Here is a 24,871-nt window from a genome sequence, read left to right as displayed (position 1 = left end):
TTACACTTGCTACATGATGCTTCAATTGACTCTCAAGTGAATGAAGCTTTTCTACAACGCCAATGTATTACGGCTTGGGAGAAATCCAGTGGGTCACGCTTCATACATTACACCACCTATATTGCCCCCAACTACAAAACCATGTTCTTCAGTGAGAGAGGAAACCGTACTCACACTTACATCCTTGAGCCTATTCCCTTGTCCGCGATACGCACTATCGCAGCAATTCGGCTTAGCTCCCATTTCCTTCGATGCGAGATAGGGCGTTGGGGCAATGGAGAAGAGTCAAATCGATTGTGCACATTATGCTCACTACAAGTTCGAGAGTCTGAGTACCACACACTACTAGAGTGCTCAGCTTTTGATCACATCCGAACTTGCTTCTCTCACATTTTCAGCCATAACTTAGACCTACACACTTTCCTCTCCTAGCCAAAGTGTGGGCTCTCCATTGCGACTCTCATCACTACAATTTTGGAGCATCGAGAGTCACTCATCAGCCATACACATACTACATCACATGTAACTTTGGTCCCATACGTCATATTTGACCTCCGAGGACGATAATAAAATCTATCTATCTATCTATCTCTCTCTCTCTCTCTCTCTCTCTCTCTCTCTCTCTCTCTCTCTCTCTCTCTCTCTCTCTCTCTCTCTCTCTCTCTCTAGCTTTAACCAAGTTATATCGCCACAAAAGTGTACTTCAAAGATGGTATCTGTTTAAACCAAATCCCTTGTAGACCCCTCTTTTTTACTACAAGAAATACCTATAAAATGCTTTTGCTCTAGGGCTTTGTAACATGTGAATGCTTTTTCTCCCTCCCTCTCTCTCTCTCTCTCTCTCTCTCTCTCTCTCTCTCTCTCTCTCTCTCTCTCTCTCTCTCTCTCTCTCTCTCTCTCTCTCTCTCTCACGTTCGATCCTATCTATTGCCGTATGAAAACGTTGTCAAGCTAGCTAAACAACGCATGGGCTCATTGAATGACCACACACTAAATTTAACAGTAATCGAAGGCTATAAAAAAACATCCTCTGCGTTCGCAGCAACTCACCTTGCATACTGCGCTACCTCTCAGGCCCACTCACACCGTATCACGGCTTCAAGCACAACTCACCCCACAACTGTGTGCGCACACACACCAGCATACACACATATGCAGTTACGCCCTCACTGTGGCGGAATCCTTTTTCTGTAGCGGAGACCTTTTGCAAGACCACACACACAGTTGTAGTAGCTTCTCTCTCACAGGTGTAGTAGCTTCTCTCTCACGTAGATTGGGTTTTTTACTCAATCTCAGCAAACATACACTAAGGTGGTTGATCAATCTCAACCTACAATACCGCAAGGCATAACACTCCTCCGAACACATAAACGGAATACATCGGTGAGTACTAATCCGCATGTACATACACACACACTAGCACACATCAGGTATGTGGATTTAACACACTTGCAGTGTCATCACAGGATGGCGTATTAGGAAATAATACATTCAAAAATACACACTCGGAGTACCACGAAGCACTTAGAATTAAACACGCCTACAACAAGACGGATCCGCAGCAAAAGCTTGGAGATCTCTCTCTATGTTACGACGACATTCATCACATCAACTTCTTTCCACCGGAAGTAATCTACGACATCTCTTCCATGGCGGGAACTTCAAACCAGGTAGACCAGTTTAATCTACTAAAAATGAGTTGGTTTTTTCGCCGTTAGAAAGATCCTGCTTTAAAATACAAAAAATAGTCTCATAGTATCCACTTTAATCTTTAGGAATAATATACTGCAAAAATAGGCTCTCTTTTATTGCTAAATAACATAGTCCGGTTACAAAGTAAAAACTTGAATGGGGTTTTGAAAATATCTGTATCATACGTGCTAACCTAGAATTGGGGTAAGCATATATGATGTTGCTTCATCACTAAAAAAAGTTTTTACTAGTTACCATATAGCGGCATACACGATGGATTATATCAAAAAGCTCAAAATAAAATAAAAACTCGTACACATAGTTAAGCACTATAAGGTGGCAGATATAGAGTAACTATATAGCCATATTTCAAAAGTAAAAAATTGATTTACCTAGGATTGGTGGACAATCCCAGTCAAGGTTTTTTGACACACTGTAGCATTGTCAAGAGAATGACAAAATAGAAAAAAGTCGTAGATAAATAAAGGCATGAGGATAAAAATTCCTCGGGATGAGGGAGCCATGGAAAACGCGACAGATGGGTTGTTTTACAAAACCATGTAAAATAAGTGAGGAAACTCTGAAATATTTTTTTCAAAAGCACTCTAATAAACCTTGTGGTTTTTAAATTCATACATGCATAAAAGATAGTACTTCCTAGAGAGAAAAAACATAAGCAGAGGTCATTTTTTATGTGTGGTCCTAATTGGGAAGAAGATATTATCTGTAACTATCGCATCCTCTTTATTGATCTCTTCTAAACTTTACCCTTATAATGCTAACTAATTACAGTTAGTAGGTGAAGGACGATACATGTATCTTGCTCCCCGAAGATAGGTTCTCCTTGGAGGATGCCAACCCAAATATGCATAAGTTTAAATACCTACCTAGTGGAAAACTTCGACCGTCAGCCATAACGGATTTCCCAGAAGGATGTAAACCTGGGTATCTCAGCAAACTTGAAGTTTCCAAAAACCCAGACCATACCATTGCAGGAAAGAAAACCATTATAAAAAGAAGTATGCCAAAGCGGAAAGCAAAGAAACTACCTCCAAACATATACAAGGAGAGTGGGGGGATCTAGGGCTGTGGGAAAGCGATAACAAGTAGAATGGGTTATTTGGATACCTGTCTTCCCATCAAAGGTTGTCCAAGTTCTAACTGGATGCTTTTTTGTTGGATGGTGGCAGGTATAAACCTATTCTTTCATAGGTCCTGGAGCTTGTTCAGTCTCCTACCATGAACGGATCTACCAAAATAATTTCATTTTATATAAAAAATGTCTCTTGTCTCTTGTCATTCAATTACAAGTTGTCATGATTCAGTTTATGGTTCTTAAACGAAGGGATTTCAAATATAAACTCTCTCTCCTTGTTTCTCGGGTTGTCCTTGGTCGGACAACCACCATATACTGAACTTGACTACATATCTAGTACTTATTTTGATTTTTAACAGTCTCTTTCACGGTGGTTGGATAACATCTCTAGCACGCCTTGGATATTCTGATGAAAAAGACATCCCTATCCCTCCTATCGGTACCCAATGCTTACTTTCTTGCTTTAAGGGAACAAAATTTCACAAGCGTCTTCTAGATTATGAAAAAAAGGAACTGGAGGAACAACAACTCTCGGCTTTGAAAACTGCCTCAATGAATGATTGGTTAAAACTCCTAGCTTTAGCAAGGAAAGACCCTACTCAATTAGATATTGCCCTAGGATCCTTCTTAGCCTCTCTATGCTTTATTGATGCCCAAGACTCTGTTGATCTGGTATTCTACTTTTCTTCCTTACCTAGTATTGTTAACAAACTCTACTTCATAAACAACCTCCCTATTCTTCCTATCAAAATCATACAGTCTCATGAAGTTATAAACCCTCTTTTAGATCTTGATTTATTAGAACAAGATGAGAAGGATGCCCTAGGTTTCGCAAATGACCCCACTTTTTAAAAATTATAGAAATCTATGCCCAGACATTTTTTTGAAATTATTCCACTTCTTCCCCGTAGACAAATTGAACTGGATGCAATCCGTCTAGAAAACGAACTTTGGGACTTTAAGATTTTGAATCAGTGTGCACCCTTTACTCTTGAATCCTTAGCTCTACTCTGCAATCTTCCTCCTGAGGTTGTGGAACAATGCAAAGATTTAGCCTTACAAGCTAAACACCTATTATCACAAGATAAGGCCTTTACTTTAAAACAGATCAAGCTATCAGACATTGACAATAAGAATTGTGCAAATATATCAGTGGTTGCCCAAACAAAAGTTTTATCTCTCAATGACAAAAAAACGACATCCGAAAATTTCTAAAAATTTGTTGGAATACATACAGGCCCTTCATAAAGTGCAGCTGTAAACGGAATCCAGGGTCAAACTGTTCCTCAACAATCATATGGTTTGACCACATGCTATGGTTTGTATTTCAAAATCTTCCAAGATTTTTTCCTTACTCTTCGGGACCTACACAAGTATATGCCTTTATCAGTTAGGTAACTTCATTTCCCATTGAGGTTAGACATGCAGTGGTGGTTTTTTATGCTACGCATGAGCATTTATTAGATGCAGCTAGAGGCTTGGTATTATATACACTAGGGACATCATTTCTTCGTAGAGTACAACATCACCCACTCGGACAGACCATCGACACTATTTTCAAACCTTCAAAAAGTAAAGAGCAATTAAAAAGGATTGCAAGTACTCCAGGAAATACAACCTCATCATCAAAACAACCAAGGCCGTTTCGTGGTTCAAAAGATCTTGGAGATACTCCCAGCATGTTGGAATATAGCACAGAAAACCAGGCACGACATCTATCCACACGAATAAATGGTTTACTTTGTTTAAAACAATCTAATAAGGTCAATAATAGATTCGTTCATTTAACTTTTTGCAATAAGTTTGTGGAATTCATACACCCACGTATGTTCTTTGATAAACTACTAGAAGACCTTGGATTAATTAAAAATTTAGATGTTTTTTGGATTAGTTGCGGCTGGAAATATACAAATAATATTGGACAATATCTTTGTAAACCTTTTGGCACCTTTGTTGATCCATTTGATATCACGGAACCTTGTGTTTGCACAAACCAAAAAATATGGTAGGCATGTTTTAACTACCCAACCCAACTTCATACGACATAACCTACTTAGAGATATTATAACCAAAGGTTTCAATCACATTCCCCTTGTTCCCATACATTTACAGTCAGTTACGTCCGAATTCAAACTGGGATGGGAAAAACTTTGCCACATGCTCAACATAAAATGTACATCCTTTCACTTGCACCTAATTGAGAAAAGGATCCAAAAAACTTTTCATGATACTTTCCCAAACTATAGACACAATCAAAAACCCTGGTTTATGAAAAAATACATCACAACTGAAATAGAATTTATCCAAAAACATATGTTTATATGGGTTGGATAAATCAGCACAGACTCTGGTTTTTATTCGTAGACATATCATTAGACTGCATGCAAAAGAGTGATTGGAATCCCCTGAATTTTCCATTATACCAGCGGACAATCATATAATCATCTCACTCATTAACACACGGTACCTTTACAAAGATAAACACTAATGCGTATTGGATCACAAACAACCAGTATGATGCAATAATTAACCTTCCTAATAAGATTTATGCTATTCATACATATGACATAAAAACATGCTATGAGGCAATTTCTCATCATGGAACCACAGCCTTACAGATGCACTTAATAACATCAAAAAACTAGTTGGTGCGAGTCGCGGATATAAAGGGTTTAAACCCTCTAGAAACAAAATTATCCTTACAAAGAAAAAATCCGAAGTAAAATGGACTTTCGAGTTCTTCGAAACTTTGAATACCTTTGTGTTAGACAATTGTTCCTTAAGACTAGGGGCAACCATATTTCGACAAACTAAAGGTACTCCTATGGGATACTCATGCTCTCCGTTATGGTGTAACCTATACTTAGCTTGGTTTGAACTCGAATACATTAGAAAATTATCACGTCTAAAGAAAAAAGATATGCTTTTGGCCTTTTTTCACTCAAATAGGTATATGGATGATCTGTTGTTTATCAACAATCCGTTCATTACTCAATGCATGAACCACAATAAACCCTTGTCCCCTGAGGACCCCTTTACAATCTATCCACTGGATATCATTTCTGTAAAGAAAACTATGCGCGTATGTCGCACGTGTCAATGCAAGGAACTTGTCGATACACCGTGTGCGAGCCACAAATGGCTCCAAGCACACAACAAGCCTAAACTAGTAAGCTCAAAGAAGGCGATGGTGTGTCACTCACCGCTCCATGCTTGCTTCGTAGAGGATTCCTCGCCGCGAACAAAAAGGAGCCGCCGCACTCAACCGCTTCACCGTCGCCGTGCCTTCGTAATGCTCGATCACCCACTCTCTCTCTCTCTCTCTCTCTCTCTCTCTCTCTCTCTCTCTCTCTCTCTCTCACACACACACACACACACACACACACACACACACACACAAGGAGGTGAAGAAGAAGAAGATGGAGATGGAGATGGAGATGGAGCAAGAGCACTCTTCTATTGCACAAATGAGAGAATGAGTGAATTTTAGGTTTAGTTGACTTTTATATGAGCTTTCCCCATTCACACTTGGGCGTCCATGCTTAGCCAACTAATCCCTTGAATGTTCCAGTTAGAGTGCGCCTCTCATCGGCGATCACTCTTACCCTTTTCCTATTGGACCGACAAGACCGGTACCTGACTCTACCAAATAAATGATACAATGTATGCCGTAGGTTAGAACGTCCGTCGTAGGTGATAGGGTGTCCGTGAGCCGTGAGGGTTAACATGCCCCCCTTCCTGATGTAGATTCCGTCCTCGGAAGCTATTGAGTTGAAGCTCGTTCGTCGAGGTGGAAGAGCATTTGAGATGAATGTCCTTAGCCTTCTTCAGTCACTGCAAAATCAAACAACATTGGCACAGTAATTGCATTCTCATAAGCGATTAAAAAGCATATGCAGTTTTAGACAGACAAATTGATTGGTAACAGAATTTTAAACAATTTGTCAGCAATAAACATTAAATTGCAATATAATCAAATGCATAAACAGATGTAAAGGTAAAAAATTAAACAAGTCTGGGGTCGCTAATTTAACGGTCGAAAGGCACTAGAGATCGACTATTAATACCATGGGTAAGCTTCTTAATTTTCTCTGGTCAATTAAGTTGTTTAATCGCGAGAACCAAGTATTTCATGTTCGAGGGCTCTGACTAGAGGCTATACCTAGAAGACCTTGTAGTTAAGCTACGATAAAAGGAATTTCTCATGAAATCATCGCCTCACTGATTACCTTTTCTTTGACCCCCCAAAGTCTTTTCACAGTGATTCAATTTTGATGTGTGTGCTTATTTTGTATGCCTTGGGTTTTTTGCTTTTCAAGGAAAAGCACCCACACTGGGAACCTCTAGGGCTCTAGTACCATAGGCGATACATGTGAGTGAAGTACCCAATCAAGCTGAGATTTCTCTTCCAGCTTAAGATTTTACAATGTGGCACTTTGATTTTTTGTTTGTTCATTTTCAGCATTTTAATTTTGTAACTTTGGGGGGTCATATAACACTGATACACCTCCCCAGGCTCATCACACAAGTAAACTCCCTTTATAATACTTAAGCTAAAGGTCAATAGGGTCAAGCCCACTAGAAAGCCCTAGTATTTTTCATACAGTGCTGCCTAAATCGGATTAAGAACCTAAGTAACCATTGATTATTAGGAAGGCATTCCCCATGGTATTAAGAGAAGATCTCTAACACCTAACTTGGTCAAACTAGCTTAGTCGAACTGCTTAATTTTTAAACCTAGACAAGTGATTATGACAAAAAATTACATTGAATTTAATGTTTGGTACTAAGCAAATGTGTTGGATATTATGCTACCAATCACAATCAAAGCAGACAAACATGGATGCAAAAAGATAAGAGACAATGTTAATGGACAAGATACACCTGTTTGTGTTGATGGTCGCGCTTGATTTGAAGTGTGAACGAGAGAAATATTCCATGAAGGTCCAAATCCTAACAATAGCAACACGTTCCTGTACACACTAGGAAATACAAGGAATACCTCCAGGAGGCACATCAGTGGGAAAAAAGAACTTTGCTAATCACTCAACTCTAAAATAGAAACACTCCTATCGTACTAATTCTACCTACCCTTCATCACTTGAGTGATGAGGATCAAAGGTGTTTTATGGCATAGGTTTCTGTTTCAATGTACCGGATGTGAATGTGTAGGTCTGAGTCAATGTTTTGACTTTTATTGTGCATACTCGTTTGCTAATTGCTCTTGCTCTTTATTATTTTTGTTTTTTGTGAGTATAAGGCTATATATATATATTCCCTAAGATTGGGAGATTGAGAAGTCAGGGAGGAAGGTTGAGAGGGAAGCAAGTGAATGATGGATGTCAGCAAACACTCCCCCCTTCCTTGGGTAGATCATACCGTTTGAAATGTGGTCACCCTTTGAAACCAATTGTTCCGGTTGGTAATAGGTGAGGATTTTTGCCAGTAGTTTTCTATTACCTTAGGTGCCTCATCGAGTTGCAAGGGTGATAAGGTACTCTCCCAGGATCGAACTTGAAGTGGTTCATCAAGTGATTCTTGAAAACTAGCAGGTGTGGATTCCTTTGTAGCTTTATGGAGGTCCACTATTATAGGTGGAGGTTGTGGAGAAGCTTTTACCTCTATGGATGCATTACATGAGGATCTAGAAGCTTCATGGGACTCCCCCCTTCCTGAGCTAGGTGGAACAAATTGTTCATTCTTCGGTACCCAAACTAGCTCTGGAGCGGGTGTGTAGCATTCCATGATTTTTTCTTTCCATGATCGTTGATTAGTTTTGGAGCTACAAGATTGAGCTCACATGGGTCAGGTGACAAGTAAGAACACAATCTACGTTTTGGCACCCAGATTTGATCATTTCCTTGATAGTAGCCTTGGGCTTCCAATATTCGTTTAGGAATCCATCGCAACATTTTCTTACTTTTCTTGGAGCGAGTGGGACGTTTCTTACAAGGCTTCTGTTTTTTAGCACTAGCTATGGTCGCTAAAGAAGATTTAGGGACCCACTTGTATGTTTTCTTCGTTATATTAGGATGAGTCTTGTCAGAAGCTATATGCATTTCTTGTAGCATATTTAAGGGTACGGGCATTTCATCCTCCTCAGGTGTTACCCAGGTTGTCCCCCTATTTCCCCAAGTGTCTATGGTTGCTGCTAGGTGGACCCAATCCACATTGTCCGACTCAGTCATCCCAGGTAGTACATCCATATAAGGAGAATCTTCCCCAGCATCAATGTCAGCTTTACACGTGTAACAATACTGCAATGGGGCCGAGTGAACTGTGGTGTCAGATCTATGATCAATTATAAACCTGTTTCCTAGGGGATGTGCTCGACCAGTAACAAGATCCACTCGAATGACAGAATCTTGGAACTGCAAGTAGACATGGTTCTTAGATCAGTCATGCACCATTTTTGCTTCCCTCATGAAAGGACGTCCTAAGATCATCTCTGAGGCCATAGTGTGCTTGGTGAAATCCATAACGATGAAGGTAATTCTTATTTTATGTCCAAAGACCTTGATCTTGAGATCTTCTAGCATCCCAATAGGTTTAGCAATAGACCCATTGGCCATCTTCACTACTATGGTTGTGGTCGCAAGGTGAGGTCTTCCCATAGTTTCCCATCAATTTTTAGTCACAATGCTAACCCCAGCGCCACCATCAAGGATTCCCATCACAGTTAATCCCTTAGTACTGATTGGTATAGTCGCATTGGATTCATCACCCTCAAAGTATTGTCCCAACTTGTTAACAAGTATTTCTATAACAAGGTTCTCATCTAGGTTGGGTTGTGGATCTATGTATTCCTCCTCTATTGGCATCTCTCCAGCTCCATCCATCTATGCAAATTGTGGTAGCCCAAACTTTAGTTCTCCATTGAGGAAGGCTCGAAGAGCTGAGACTAGCTCGGGGTCTTTATATAGTTTGGACATGATGGTGGTTCTAACTTCTGAAGACATGAAATCCATCAATTTGGCAATGTTTAAAGGCACCTTTTGGCCTTGAGTCCCTTGACATGGGGAAGATGGGATCTCCATTTCTTTGATAGGATTAGGTAGTCCCTCTGTAAACATTCTTTCCATCAAGAAGTGAGTACGCCCACTTTCCCATGACTTTAAGTCACTTTCTTCTTGGATGACACTAGGTATGTCCAAGGGTCTATGGACTTGGTGAGGTTGTTGTTGCATAGGGAACACGGTGTCTGTAATGTGGATCTTCCTAGGTGCTGGTTCTAGATTCCTTTGGGTATCTTCTACCAAACTCCTTAATTGCTTGACTCGCTCAATCTCATCTGTAGGGTTTGGGTAAGTTCTTATCTTCTTTTTGGATCCTGGCCATTGTGGCTCATGAAGATCTTCCTTGTTGGTTTCTATGTTAGTGGTCATTTTGGTCTCCATGGTTTCACTTGAATCAGAATCTTCTTCAGCATCGTTCATATATACGGGGTCGTCACCAGTCCCTATGTTGGTCTTTGAACTGGGGTCTGACTTCGCTGCTTTTTGCGATCTCTTTCTTCGTGTTTTTTTCTTTTTCTGAGATTGGGCAATTGATGCCGTGTCTCTTTCCTCAAGAATATAAATTCTTTTTTGGAGCATCGATCGTGTGAGTACGTTTATTGGTACCACGGGTGTACTTGGTGATGGCTCCTTGGTAACTTCAATCAAGTTTAATGGCGTGATCTTCGGTGCATTTGGATGATTTGGACATTGGGCAATCAAATGATCTACGCCACATCGATCACACATGAGTATTGGAATTGTAGACGTGCTCGCTTGATTGGTTTGCATTAGTGTGGCGTTCTTTTGTAGCCTAATAGGACACTCGGCTACACGATGTGGACCTCCACACTCATAGCATTGAAGAGGTGGTCTCTTAGCGGTGTAATTGATATTTTGGCCTCTTGCCGCAAGAGCAGCTACTTGATATACACGTTTGACTTGTCCCCAATAGTCCTCCATGTAGTATTGTGGACTTTCTTCAAGCACATCCATCCCATAGGTGATATTAGGATCTATATCTTCCTCATAGACTTCCAAACAAGAAATAGATGACTCACAACCCACTTGATTCACAGAAGTGATTCTCGGATGTGGTGGTTGCGGTCCTAGCACTGGAGGTGGTAAAGGTGTTGTTTGAACAACATTTTGGGCCCTAGGGACCATGTGTTGTGTTGTTTGTTCAAGAGGTGGGGTTGGCATCAATGCAGGCACTTGAGGTGTGTCTATCCATGCTAAGGTTGGTCTATTTTCCATCTCATGCTTAAATACTATGCAATCCTTAGCTTGATGACCATACCTTCCACATGCATTGCAGTTCCCATTGAATTTTACTCTAAAAGTAGGGCATTCACTGGTACTATGGGGTCCATAGCATACTGAGCACCATTGCTGCTCCCTTCTTGGATACATATGATTGTTTTGCAGAGCACGATTGTCTCTAAGAGTCTCTTGAATAGCCTTGGTGAGATCTGCTAAAGTCATCTCAGATATCTTTGGCTCCTTAGCAATAGGCTTTAGGGTCATTGGCTGATGCCCCGATGCTTGTGAGCTAATAGATTTAGACTCAGTAGACACTCTTTCTCCTTGAATCATTAAATTATCCTCCAATTGGATCGCATTGGTGGTGACTGCTTCCCAAGTGGTGATACCTCTAATGACTAGGCCATTGTAGATATCCTCATGTCGTAATCCCCTAATGAATCTATCAAGCAATTGCTTATTGTTGAAGCGCTCATTTGGATTACAACGAGAATTCAAATGCTTCAAGCCACTTATAAAGTCTCTCACCGACTCTCCTTCCTCTCGTTGGGCTTTCTAGAGCTGAGAGGCTACACCCCAAAGCACTTCCTCTCGTATGTACTCTTTTAAGAACATTCTTCTAAGAGTAGGGTAGATCGTTTTTTCTTCCACCCTTAGGGTTCTATACCAATCCCCTGCCTTCCCACTTAAGGTTAGGCTTAATGCATTGCTCTTATGCAGTTCATTGTGTTCTCCTAGAGAATCGCATATTTGTTCAAACACTTCGATATGCTTTCTCACATCCCCATCTCTACTAAATTTTTGTGAGCTTGGCTATTTGTACTGCCTTACTTCTAGGCTCTCTATCAGGCGTGTTACGCATATTCTCAGAAATAGATCGACCAATAGCTTGAGAAAATGTTGCCAAGTCACCTAAGTGAGCAGGCACCGTGGGTGAAGGTGCTCCAGAGACTTCATGTGGAGTAGGTATTGGCATTGGGCTTGGCGCATAGGAAGCCCTTGGGTTCCACGTTGGGTACAATGTTTTGCCATGTGGTGGTCCATAGTTCATATGGGTGGCCCTAGGCATAGCAGACGTCGGATGGGACATGCTAATGCTACCCGGTATAGTCCCATGGAAATAAGAACTTGTGTATTGTGGTTGTGGAGCATAGGTAGCTGAAACAATGGGAGGGGTAGGGACTACATGAGTGTGATGTCCCATAGGTGCATACGATTAGTACACACTTGTAGGTACTGTTGCAGGCATTGAGCTACCATGTAGCGGTGCTTTACTAACAAATGAGGTCCATGGCGTGTTTCCAGCATGCCCATCATTGGGGTAGGCATGGTAGCCGTGGTGTCATCAAGGGAAAGATGAGCTAGACTTGGAAAGGTGAAGCTATCACTTGTGGGCTCAGATTGCACTGAGAACCCTGGAGAAACAACATATGGGGGATCCATCGGACTTACCGAGTGAGTCTCCATTTGCGATAAGGTCGGTTGTTTAGCCTTCCCTGTATCCAAGAATCTCATGAGACCCGTTGAAGGCATGTTGATCCCCTTGTTCTGTCTCTCTACCTCAATGACCCTATGGATGACCTCACAAACTCTTTGTTGTTGATCCTCCACACTAGTAGCACCAATTGTGGATTGTAGGACATCTAACCAACCCACGTGATAGGTGTGACCTGTGTATAGGTCGGTCAGAGTCTCTGTTTGTAATTCGTACTCCCAGTTCTCATTTAAGAACACTCCATCTAGGATTGAGGTGCTAGGGGTGTCCTTTGAGCTAGATGCAATGTTGCTTTCTAGGGGTTGGCCCTTAGCGGTTGCTAAATCAGGAGCACTTGATTGCTCTCTTAGTAAGGATATTGACATAGGAGCTTTCGCTTTTAACTCTCTTCGTTGCTCCACCTTGCGTAAGCTCTCGACTTCCTTTTCCCTTGCTGCAAGGATATATCACTCAACCTCTTGCACTTCGGCAAGGCTTCTACCATCGGGTAATATGACCTCGGAGGGAAATAACTCTGAAGAGTCAGGAGGTGCAGTGAATGAAGTATTCACGTGCACATTCTCTAACGGTATAGGGTCTATGTTGGTCATGAATGGAGAGCACACACACACTCTATCTACCTACTTCTAACTAATACACCTACTCTTACACACTAACACACTCTATTAACTCTCACTAATCTACTTCCTACTTACTGTACACAGAAAACTAACTACCTTAATACACAGAGAATAAACACGGTACCTTTGAAATCTCCATTAATAAAGAAAACTAACTACCTTAATACACAGATACTAAACACAGTACCTTTGAAAACTCCATTAACAAAAAAAACACACAATATAACACCAAATCCCTCTTCTCAACACACACACACTCCTTCCCTACCTTTCCTATAATTGAAATTGCACCATGGAGAAGCACAGAGTGCTACTCGAGCTTAATGCACGGCATTCCCCGGCAACGGCTCCAAAAATGTGCACATATGTCGCACGTGTCAATGCAAGGAACTTGCTGATACACTGTGTGCGAGCCACAAATGGCTCCAAGCACACAACAAGCCTAAACTAGTAAGCTCAAAGAAGGCGATGGTGTGTCACTCACTGCTCTACGCTTGCTTCATGGAGGATTCCTCGCTGCGAAGAAGAAGGAGCCGCCGGTTCACCGTGCTCAACCGCTTCGCCGCCGCCGTGCCTTCGTAATGCTCGATCGCCCACTCTCTCTCTCTCTCTCTCTCTCTCTCTCTCTCACACACACACACACACACACACACACACACACACACACACACACACACACACACAAGGAGGTGAAGAAGAAGAAGATGGAGATGGAGATGGAGCAAGAGCACTCTTCTATTGCACAAATGAGAGAATGAGTGAATTTTAGGTTTAGTTGACTTTTATATGAGCTCGCCCCATTCACATTTGGGCGCCCGGTACCTGACTCTACCAAATAAATAATACAATGTCCGTCGTAGGTTAGAACGTCCGTCGTAGGTGATAGGGTGTCCGTGAACCGTGAGGGTTAACAAAAACACATACGATGTTGGTTGTACATATTTAAACACAAAAATCAGTTTACAAAGACCTTTTATCAGAGAATACACCACAGAAACTGCTTGGAAGAAGGATACTTTACCAGGACGTCAAGTATCATTTATACAAGCAGCTAGCAATCGTCTCAAAAATATGGAATACAAAGTATGTGTCTCACAAGTTCTCCCTCTCATCTATAATGCCTCAAGTATGAGTGTTGCCTATAATGGTCTACAAAAACTAAGTTTTATGTTCATGTCTAACGGGTTTAAACAAACCCAAATCACATCCTTAATCATAAACTTTTTATCAAATGGAAACTTTCCAGGCATAAGGTTTGATATTCAATCCTTAATAAACACACTTAAATAAACCACTTTCTAAGAAAAGGTACACAAACACTACCAAACAACCATCTCATCGTTGGTTTATGTGCAGGATAGTAACCAACACAGAGACGAACTACAGTAAAGAGCAACAGATGCGGTCAATATCAAATGGAAACTTTCCAGGCATAAGGTTTGATATTCAATCCTTAATAAACACACTTAAATAAACCACTTTCTAAGAAAAGGTACACAAACACTACCAAACAACCATCTCATCGTTGGTTTATGTGCAGGATAGTAACCAACACAGAGACGAACTACAGTAAAGAGCAACAGATGCGGTCAATAAAAATACAAAGGTTCTTTTGTATCTATGATTTTTCATGTTGGACTTCAATAAGAGCAACCATCTTCCTTTGATGATAAATAGGAAAAATGTATCTGTACATTTAACCTGGAGATATGGGTGTTGTCTTTTGTATTAATAAAAAACCTCCCGGGTTGTATTATTTTCATTGATGAAGAGTGATGTTCATAGACTGGAATCATATGCTTTCCCAAAACAATAACTGTTTCTCTCTCTCTCTCTCTCTCTCTCTCTCTCTCTCTCTCTCTCTCTCTCTCTCTCTCTCTCTCTCTCTCTCTCTCTCTCTCTCTCTCTCTCTCTCTCTCTCTCTCTCTCTCTCTCTCTCTCTCTCTCTCTCTCTCATACCCAAGTAGATCAGCCTGTCTCCGTTGTTACATTTTACATACAAGACACCTCTCTCCCTCTCTCTCTCTCTCTCTCTCTCTCTCTCATACCAAAAAAGAATAAGGAACTTTTTTATGCAAATATTTTTCCAAAATTAAGCTCTCACTTCCTCTCTCTCTAGCTCAATAATTTGGATAAATTTCTCCACAAAGATCTACCCCTATGTGATTCCCTTTAAAAAGTATCTTGAACCCACATGGCCTTTCTCTCTCTCTCTCTCTCTCTCTCTCTCTCTCTCTCTCTCTCTCTCTCTCTCTCTCTCTCTCTCTCTCTCTCTCTCTCTCTCTCTCTCTCTAGCTTTAACCATGTTATATCGCCACAAAAGTGTACTTCAAAGATGGTATCTGTTTAAACCAAATCCCTCGCAGACCCCTCTTTTTGACTACAAGAAATACCTATAAAATGCTTTTGCTCTAGGGCTTTGTAACATGTGAATGCTCTCTCTCTCTCTCTCTCTCTCGCTCTCTCTCTCTCTCTCTCTCTCTCTCTCTCTCTCTCTCTCTCTCTCTCTCTCTCTCTCTCTCTCTCTCTCTCTCTCTCTCTCTCTCTCTCTCTCTCTCTCTCTCTTTGTCAAATTGATACCAAGGATCAAAAAATAGAATATAACTCCCAGATATGTATCTCTCTCGAATATCCTTAACACTAGTTCCATAATTTTTTGACTATCACACAATAAAAAAATCCCTTGAATAAAAGGTGAGTAAAGTTTTCTTCCGGCCCTTGCAATATCTCGAAATAAAATAAGAAATAAGATAGTAGATTATTTTTGTAAAAAATGGAACAAATTTGGGAAAAAATTGGATAAAGACTGCTTTCTCTCTCTCTCTCTCTCTCTCTCTCTCTCTCTCTCTCTCTCTCTCTCTCTCTCTCTCTCTCTCTCTCTCTCTCTCTCTCTCTCTCTCTCTCTCTCTCTCTCTCTCTCTCTCTCTCTCTCTCTCTCTCTCGTTCGATCCTATCTACTGCCGTATGAAAACGTTGTCAAGCCAGCTAAACATCGCATGGGCTCATTGAATAACTGCACACTAAATTTAACAGTAGTCAAAGGCTATAAAAAAACATACTCTACGTTCCCAACAACTCACCTTGCAAACTGCGCTACCTCTCAGGCCCATTCACGCCGCATCACTGCTTCAAGCACAACTCACCCAACAACCCTGTGTGCACACACACCAGCATACACACATATGCAGTTACACCCTCACTGCGGTCGGAATCCTTTTTGTGTAGCGGAGTCCTTTTGCAAGACCACACACACAGTTGTAGTAGCTTCTCTCTCACACAGGTGTAGTAGCTTCTCTCACACATAGATTGGGTTTTCACTCAATCTCAACAAAGATACACTAAGGTGCTTGATCAATCTCAACCTACAATACCGCAAGGCATAATACTCCTCCAAACACATAAACAGAATACATCGGTGAGTACTAATCCTCATGTACATACACACATACGACACACACTAGCACACATAACATATGTGGATTTAACACACTTATAGTGTCACCACAGGACGGCATATTAGGCAATAATACATTCAAAAATACACACTCGGAGTACCACGAAGCACTTACAATTAAACACGACTACAACAAGACAGATCCGTAGCAAAATCTTGGAGATCTCTCTCTACGTTATGACGGCATTCATCACATCAACTTCTTTCCACCGGAAGTAATCTACGACATCTCTTCCATGGTGGGAACTTCAAACCAGGTAGACCAGTTTAATCTACTAAAAATGAGTTGGTTTTTTCATCGTTAAAAAGATCCTGCTTTAAAATACAAAAAATAGTCTCATAGTATCCACTTTAATCTTTAGGAATAGTATATCGCAAAAATAGGCTCTCTTTTGTTGCTAATAACATAGTCCTAGTACAAAGTAAAAACTTGAATGGGGTTTTGAAAAGATCTGTATCATACACGCTGACCTAGAATTGGGGTAAGCATATATGATGCTGCTTCATCACTAAAACAGTTTTTTACTAGTTACCATATAGTGGCATACACGATGGATTATATCAAAAAGCTCAAAAGAAAATAAAGACTTGTACACATAGTGAAGCACTATAAGGTGGCAGATATAGAGTAACTATATAGCCATACGTCAAAAGTAAAAAATTGGTTTACCTAGGATTGGTGGACAATCCCAGTCAAGGTTTTTTGACACACTACAGCATTGTCAAGAGAATGACAAAATAGAAAAAACTCATAGATAAATAAAGGCATGAGGATAAAAAATCATCGAAATGAGGGAGCCATGGCAAACTCGACAAATGGATTGTTTTACAAAACCATGTAAAATAAGTGAGGAAACTCTAGAATATTTTTTTCAAAAGCACTCTACTAAACCTTGTGGTTTTTAAATTCATACATGCATAAAAGATAGTACTTCCCAGAGAGAAAAAACATAAGCAGAGCTCCTTTTTTATGTGTGGTCCTAATTGGGAAGAGGATATGATCTGTAACTACCGTATCCTCTTTATTGATCTCTTCTAACCTTCACCCTTTTATCATGCTAACTAATTACACTTAGTAGGTAGAAGACAATTCATGTATCTTGCTCCCCATTCATTTTATATAGAAAATATCTCTTATCTCTTGTCATTTGATTACAAGTTGTCATGATTCAGTATATGGTTCTTAAACGAAGGGATTTTAAATATAAACTCTCTCTCATATTATTTTATTATTTTATTTGGACATGTGTTCTCTTTTTCCTCTTTGAGAGAAAGAACTTAACTATTTATTTTTATGTATCTAAATTCTCATTAGACCCCTTTAAAACCTATCCAATAGCATTCAAGCACATCATGAGGGCCACATGTGGAGGATCATTTGAACATGTGTCTTTTATGTTTAATAAATCATTTGGTTGAATTGAATACTTCAAGGACTTAGTCAATCAAGCAAGCATGTGTCTTTTATGCTTCTTAAGTTAGTTGTTCTTTATTGAATATTTCAAGCCTTAGTCAATCAAGCATGGAAGCATGGAAACGTTCATGCCTCTTGAAAATTTATCTTTGAATTTAACATTTCAAAAACCTTAGTCATTTAAGCATAAAAATCACCTCAAGCTTTGGGCAAGGTTCCCACAACCACTTTAAGCATATTAGCACCTCATGCTTGGATATGATTCCCACCTTGAGGTTAGCCCTAGCTTGCGTAAAGTCAAATGACTTTTTACCACTAACTTTTGGAGGTTTTTAATGAAGCTAAATCTAAGGTATTTTAAGCATGCACGTTGCTCTTTGGTAGACTACCTCTGTTTGGACCCCTTTTGAGATGTAGCCATCTCTCCTCTTGGTCCTTGCTGAGGTAAATCTGAAAGCACTTATTGCACATTAATTTTTGGTAGACCGTCTCCTTTTGGACCCCTATTGAGATGCAACCATTTCTCCTTTTGGTCCCCTGTTGAGATAGGTTTAGAAGCACATATATATATCTTAAATCTTGTTTCCCTTCTAACTTCCCATATTAAGTAATCAGTTTAATATGAGAAAATCATTTGGTAAAGTTAGATATTATATTTTATGACATTACCTCTCTCTTGAAATCATAGTCGTCCTCGGCTATGAGGTAGAGAAGATAAAGCCTAGTCATTAGTCCATGTTTCTTAGCGGGTAGAGGATCCCTTTTACCCTACGACATCATTCTAGAATAGATGACTAATCCATTTAGTGCTCTAGAGACTTAGCTGCCAAAAGCATGTCTACTCTTGAGTCTTTAGTCCATATCATACTTCCAACGTAGAGTGACAAGTTCTACTTGGTGTTTGGGAGACGTCGTCACCACAAACATGATCCTAAGCATGCATACTTCTTAAATTTTGTGCACAATAAAAGAAAGAGAATGAGTCTTATAAAACAAAAACGTTGTTCATTTAAAATGCATTTTCATTTGCTTACTCTAGTTTAGCATTGTAAGCATTGAAAAGGTTCGTATTATCCTTAAGCTAGGTTCCTTGCATCCATCTAGCATCTTTAAAAGGATAATTATTAAAATTAACAAGATATCATTGAATAATCTTACAGTTTCTTAGTACCTTGTCTTCGTATCAAAGAATCGATTCGGGCTACAACACCTCTTCTTGATCTTTGATCTTTGGTAGTGATAGCCGTTTTTCGGCTCTCCATAATTGCTATACTAAGTTACTCCACCCTACCAAAATCACCCAAACACTATGGCTATCCCTACCATTTCACTGCAAATAGGCGTGTGTGAGTTAGGGGGCTTTTCCTATATTTTCTTAAAAAACCCTCAGCTAGCTAGTCACTGGGCTAGGTGAGCCAAAAAAAATAAAAAAAATAAAAAATAAAAGTATATTATGGCCTCTTTGTGTGTAAATATTTCATTGTATATATGGCCTAAATATAGGGATTTTTTATAATTATTTTGGTATTTTATTTAAATATTTCTACTTAGGTGTGTGTTTTATTAAACCTATGTACACCTTCTTTCATCCTCTTACACCATAATTTTATTTTTTTGCCAATATGTACATACTCTAACCTCATATTTTTCCTTTATACAAATCACTCCCACATTTTCACCCTCACCCTCGTGAAAATAAAAAATTGATTTCTACTCATTGGTTACTTTTATTATATTATTTACTTGCATACCTTTTCCTCTTTCACCCAAAATAATTCAAGGAGGGACCATATCATATGATTCCAAATCTTTCCATATCCATAACTCCACCATATTTTTATTTTTACTCATTATTCTAACACCATGTGCTCATTGAGCTAAAGTCCATGGATAGTCCATACACTAGTCCCACCATGTATATATTTCTTTATTCACCAATAATCCTCCTCCATGCATGTGTCAAGGGCAACTTGGATGCTTTGTATTATGATATGACAAAGGAGGGGCTCACTCTTGGATGCATTGTACAAATTCAACAAAGGAGGGGTCCACTAAAAGACTTTTGCAAGCATAAAAACAGGCTTTTTGGTGAGAATTTTGGCACCTATCTCCACTCCGAATTTGGAGCAGTGGTCAAAAGAGAAAATGTAGCCCACGCTCTGAATAATCACCTCAAATTTTTTCATGATTTTTGGAGCTACCAGCGGTGAGCTATGATTTTTTGAGTGGACCCCAGTCTGCCCACTTTTTTCACAAGTAGCCCCTAGTCTTCTCTCACCTCTTTCCACACTTCTACACACACACACACACACACACACACATTTCTCTCAATCCCTCACTCAAACCTGCACCTTCAATGGTTTCTCTCACCTTCTTCACCATTAACCTCCCCACTTACTCCCATAGCTCTCATATGAGCTCTCCATGTACATACACCATCTCTATGCCTCTCTCTATTATCTCCAAAGTACAATTCCATCTTACTCCTTATATATATACATAAATTCAGCATGTGTACCATGCTTAACCTCTGCAAATCAAAAGATCTCATCAACGGAATTACCATTTTTATCACGATGATCAACCTTGGCAGCGGCGGCGTAAAGAAGCGAAGAAGAAGAAGAAGACCAGCGGTCATTTTTTCCACAATCTACACAAGGGTGAGTTCAAGCTTCTTCAAAGCTTCACCATCTCAATGATTCTCTTTTAATTCACCCCTCTTCCTTCATCAAATCAAATCACTCTACCCATTGTAAATGTAACATTAACTTTCTAGTGATTACTAACGACTAACATGCTAACACAAAATAGCATTGACCTAACCATAAAAGACACCTCACCTCAAGACATGTGTATAGTAACACACACTCTCTCTCTCTCTTTCTCTCTCCTTACTGACTTTCACCTTATTTACCATCAATAATGCTCTCTTTTGAGTCCACACCCATGACTCAAGCAGACAAAGAAGGCCCGCAATGTTTTGATATTCAAAAAATTCATAATCCTGATTTGTTAGCTTGTAAATTAGGATTTCCAATAATCTTTATGAGGGGTCTCCAACCTATAAATAGGCCCCTCTCCTTCTTGTAAAACAACCTCCAATATCTCACATAGCACCCCAACACTCTATGCGTGAGGAGAGACTTAGGTGTAGCAACCACTTGTGAGCTTCACTCTTGGTGTGAGAGAAGCCTTCAAGCTACACATTGCAAGTGAGAGAGCGTGAGTTCCACAAATCTCAAAACCACTATTGTATATGCTCCTTCATCATCAATAAATTGAGGTTTGGTGCATCAAAGGCGTGATTCGACGTTCAAATCTTCGTCCTTCTATTTGTGCAATACGGTTTGGTGAATTCAAGGTGACTTGTGTATTTTGAGTTTTTATCGGTTGATCTTGATTTTAGGAAGTGTTTTAGTGTGTTTTTCATTGCCAATTTTGTGTCCATTGTAAGAGGGTATTGTGGTGAGAGGTCTCCCACACCCTAAGACAGTGTGTGTGTGTGTGTTTTGGCAATGTTTAGCAATCACTAAGCATTGAGTGAGTTTTGTACAAGTTCTACGATAGCATCATAACGAACCATCTCCATTTGCAAGTCACAAATAAGGTATTACGCAAGATCCTTTTCTCTCTCTCTCTTCCCTTTGCTCTAGCTCTCTCTGGTCCATTTTGTGTGTCTCTTGGTGTGAGGTTGCTTGTGTGTGTTGTGAGGTGCATCTTCTTGGTTGTGCCAAAATCTCTCTTGCGTCCTAGTTCGCATACCATAACTAGGTGGTGCCCCTATCTTGTTTGGGTTTGGCTGTGGGTTTGTTGTTGTGTTGTGCTTGTGGTTGCCCCAGCCCCAATTGAGCAGCACGGGAGCCTTGAGGGGTGTTTAGAGGTCGCCTCTCTTGTTGCCCGCCCCGGACCGCCTCAATTTTGGTGCCCCCACTGAGGACAGGCTTGTGTATGTTTTGTGTAGGCTCAACCTTTAGCATAATCATGTAGCTTGCATGAATCACGAGAATTTGTATGATCCCTTCATTCCCATTGCAAGGCAAAAGGTACACATAATTGTTAGTACTAAGTTGCAATTTCAACGTGTAATTCGTAGAATTTTAGGTCCTCTTAGGTTGGCAGAGATAAACGCATCAGTAAATCCTTTTATTTTGGCTCTCATTAGGTACGACCTTAGTTTGGACGTCTATATTTTTGTTTTGTTTTAAGCATAAGGTCATGCATAGACAATGGATAATGGCCCAAGAATAGAGGTTTTCCCCTTTCATTTCACTCCACACATTAGAATAAACATTGCAATTAGTAGAAAAATCCATTTTCAACAACGTATGGTGTTCATGTTTGGTGCCCAAAGAGTAGGAGAAATTCTCGCGTCACCAAACCCTGTCATCCTACCTCTCATTGATTATCATAGGTCATTTGATGTGAATATTTTTATTTTGTTGTAGAATAGATTGCAATTTAGAAAATATTATTGTGTAAATCTTTTAAAGAAAGAAAAAACAAAAACGCGTCACTTTGAAATTAATTCAATGGAGAGCCAACGCCAAATGTCTGGATATCCTCTTTTCTTTGGAGAGCCTGGAGAGGATGCAGAATTATTTCTAGCGAATTTCAAGATGTCTTGCCGTATCAAGAGGATAGTAACTGATTAAGAACGTGTAGAAATGTTTGAGGTGGTCCTTAGGAAAGATGCTAGTACTTGGTTTGACTCTTTGCCTGAGGAAGTTAAGGGGAATTACACAGAAGTTTTAAATCGTTTTAAGAGATACTTCTTTGATCCCCAAAACACTCAAAAACTATGGCAAGACATTGTTTCTCATAAGCAAAAAGACTTAGATGACTACTACTTGTACAAGCAAGAGTTTCTACGTCTTTGGGCTCTATGGATACGAAATGTTGCTAACCCTGGTGATGGTGCAGAATTTTTAAAGAAGGAGAGGTTCATAGCCAGACTCTTTCCTGACCTTAAGGTAAAAGTTGAGGCGGGTGCACCTGCTACTTTTGATACAGCTGAAACTAGGGCTGCTGAGAAGTATAGGAAACTCAAGTGCTTAAGGGGAGAGGTTCCAATAGAAGGTCTTAGACCCAAAGGTAAGTCACAAGCATCAACATCGAGGGAGCTTCCTGAGGTAACGGCGGAAGTAATTGAGAAGTTAAACGAATCTTTAAGCAGCCTGTCAATTCACCTTGCACAAGCTGTAGGTCCAAAGGGACAAGCAAAGAAGTCTGAAGAGCGAGATCCACGACCTAGGAGAGTCTTCCAATGTTGGAATTGCGGAGAGTCTGGACATGGGATGTATAATTGTCCTTGGCCCCGTGGGGAGCCAGGGAGGCCTAACTTGAATTACCCAGTGATGAATGCAGGAGAAGGAGCTGGTCAACAACCAAGGCATCTACAAAGGCCAAATGGACCAAGACCACCTCCACAAGGGGTAGAAGGAGTTCCACCTTTGCCAGATCCAAATGTGCATGTGGTAGAGGTGACAAATTCAAATAAGGTTGACATGGAAGCCAATGGCATTAAGCGTGGCCGACGAAAAGGTAAAGAGAAAGAAGGAGTCACATCACAGAGTGACCAGGGACAAGGCAAGAAGGCAAAGGAAACCAAGGAAACCAAGAGGACTCGACGTCGTATCAACCTCCAAGACTTCCCTCTTGGACATGGTATGGCTCCGTACAACTTGTTGGAAGACATGAGAGGTAAGGGTCCTGATATTTCATGGCCTCAATTTCTTGCATTATGTCCACAAGTTAGGAGGGATTTAACAAGAGCAGTTAGCACTAGGAGAAAGGTAAAAGAGAGTGTGCCTGTTGTAAAAATTGCACAAGCTGAAATGAATGAGGACATTACACCGGTGCTAGACTGTTACATCAAAGGAAGATTGGTTAGGAAAGGTCTAGTGGATGGGGGTGCACAAATTTGCATCATGACAGAGGGACTCATGCAAAAACTAGGCATGCACATCCATGAGACACCGGAAATTAAGGTCAAGATGGCAAACAATAGCAAGGCTAGGTGCGTAGGCATTTGTAAAAATGTTTTTGTGGAGGCCTTTGGCATTAAGAAGGCAGTGGATTTCTATGTCATGTCTACCAAAGGAAATGGTTACCCATTTATCCTAGGGAGACCATGGCTAATGAAAATGCGAGCTTTGCAGGATTGGGAAAGTGGGAAATTAATTTGCAGGAATGACAATCATAAGAAGGTTGTCTTTGACATGAAGGAGCAACGCCAAGAGGAGCTCCATGAAGAATCATCTCAAAGTCAGACGGAAGAAGGTTGGACCGATAGCACTTCAGAAGAAGAAAGTAGCGGCAGCATTACTGAAGAGGAGTCTTCCATCGAAGTCATGGGGGTAAGGTTTAAGCCAAGCAACCAAGAGACCTCTTGTCAAGGCTTGGAGGAGGTAGGTCCTCAAGAGAACGAAGGTGAATATCAAGATGAAGGGATGCTGGAAGGTATGCTATCAACAACACTTACAAAGGATGAAAGAGAGGAGTTCAAATGTGTGCTAAGGAAGTTTCCTAGGCTTTTTGCTAAAGACTACACCGATGTGCGTGGAGTAGATGCTGTTCAACACAAGATTGAGTTAAAGCCTGAGGCCACACCTAAAGCTCAGAAGCTACGAAGGCTAGGAGTTATAAAGGAGCAGGCTCTACTCAAGGAGGTAAGAAAGCTTCTAGCAGCAGGTTTCATTTATCCAGTGGAGAATTCAGAGTGGGTCTCTCCTGTTGTTGTCACTCCTAAGAAAAACGAAAAGTGGAGGGTGTGTGTGGATTACCGTCCACTCAATGAGGCAACAAAAAGAGATCACTTTCCCCTCCCATTTCAGGATGAGATA

Source organism: Adiantum capillus-veneris, chromosome 5 (genome assembly GCF_014529385.1).
Source record: "Adiantum capillus-veneris isolate H3 chromosome 5, ASM1452938v2, whole genome shotgun sequence".
In the NCBI taxonomy this organism is placed as follows: domain Eukaryota; kingdom Viridiplantae; phylum Streptophyta; class Polypodiopsida; order Polypodiales; family Pteridaceae; genus Adiantum; species Adiantum capillus-veneris.
Note: the sequence above shows the minus strand (reverse complement) of the source record.